The sequence below is a fragment of the Balaenoptera ricei genome, chromosome 18 (genome assembly GCF_028023285.1).
Source record: "Balaenoptera ricei isolate mBalRic1 chromosome 18, mBalRic1.hap2, whole genome shotgun sequence".
Lineage (NCBI taxonomy): Eukaryota > Metazoa > Chordata > Mammalia > Artiodactyla > Balaenopteridae > Balaenoptera > Balaenoptera ricei.
The window spans coordinates 21449328-21451141 of record NC_082656.1 but is presented as its reverse complement, the minus strand read 5'-3'; positions in this window follow the sequence as shown (position 1 = coordinate 21451141).

Sequence of the window (1814 nt, the reverse complement as noted above, 5' to 3'; positions counted from 1 at the left end):
AGTCTAAGGCAGTGTTCTTAAACTATAGGTCATGATCCACTAGGGGTGTCTAAAATCAGTTGAGTAGTTTACAACTAGCATTAAAAAATAGAATTGAGGGAATTCACTGGCGGTCCAGTGGTTAGGACTCCACCCTTCCACCACAGGGGGCATGGGTTTGATCCCTGTTATGGGAACTAAAAATCCCTCAAGCCGGGTGGAGCGGCCAAAAAAGAAAAAAAAAAAAGAACCAAATTGAATAAAATAAACACATGAATACACCTCACGTAATAAAGGTAGATTTCTTTGGAAAATTTTTGTCCTAGTATATACACACACACACAGGTCTATAAATGTGTGTACTGGGGTAGGACCTAAAAAAGTATTTTTGGTTTCTTTTTAATCTTTATTTTTATTGGGAAATATATTAAACTCCCAGCAGCATGTATACAATTTATATATTTTAAAGACTAGTAAAGCAAAATCCTGAATTCCTATCACTACGGTTAAGAACTAGGACAGAGCCGTGCCTTCTAGAAACCATCTGAATGACCCTCCTCCCCTCATTCCCCCTCCTCCCCCACAGAGGCAGCCGCTATCCTATCCTGACTTTTATGATAATCACCCCCTTGCTTTCTTTATAATTTTTCCACCCATGTATACATCAGGAAAGATAGAGTTTAGTTTGGCCTGTCTCTGAGTTCTTCGTCACAGTTCTTCTGGGATCTGCTTCTTCCACTCAATATTTGCTGGATTATTCCCATTGGTGGAATTCATTCATTTTCAGCGCTGCATACTTTTCCTCCTATGAGTGCATCAAGATCCATGTTCTGCCCCAGGGCTGGTAGACATGGGGGTGGTTCCAGATGGGATGTTTGCAAACAGTGCTGCTACGAACCTTCTCCTTCATTTCCTTGGCACACCTGCAAAGGAGTTTCTCTGGATACACAGGAGAGGGGTGTTGGGTTTGTGATTCCTGCACGTTCTCCCTGGTGAGGTGCAGTTCAATGCTTGTACCCATTTTCCCCCCACCAGCCCACACATTGTTTTATTCAGATGTTTTTCTGACTGGGGGCTGTGATCAAAAAAGTTGGAAAACACCAGTCTAAAGGCTCCTAAGGTAAGAATGGTATTTTTATAAAACTCGGGATTTTCTCATTGCCCGGGGGTGGTGGTGGTGTGTCTCTGTGCGTGTGGAGGTGGCCTCAGAGGAAATCGGAGCTGCAGAAAGGATAAAAGCATGCTCACATTGACTGAGCACTTGTTCCCTGCCAAGCATGGAGCTCAGTGCTTTCCCGCTTTCCAAGTATCACCTCCTAAATCTTCACATCAGCCTTAGGAGATGTGGTTAATCCCACTGGACAGAAGAACTGAGGTTCAGAGAAAATAAAGAACATGTCCATTTCTCCAAAGAAGATATACAGATGGCCAACAAACACATGAAAGAATGCTCAACATCACTAATCATTAGAGAAATGCAAATCAAGACTACAATGAGGTATCATCTCACACTAGTCAGAATGGCCATCATCAAAAAATCTACAAACCATAAATGCTGGAGAGGGTGTGGAGAAAAGGGAACCCTCTTGCACTGTTGGTGGGAATGTAAATTGATACAGCCACTATGGAGAACAGTATGGAGGTTCCTTAAAAAACTAAAAATAGAACTACCATACGACCCAGCAATCCCACTACTGGGCATATACCCTGAGAAAACCATAATTCAAAAAGAGTCATGTACCCCAATGTTCATTGCAGCTCTATTTACAATAGCCAGGACATGGAAGCAACCTAAGTGTCCATCAACAGATGAATGGATAAAGAATATGTGGCAC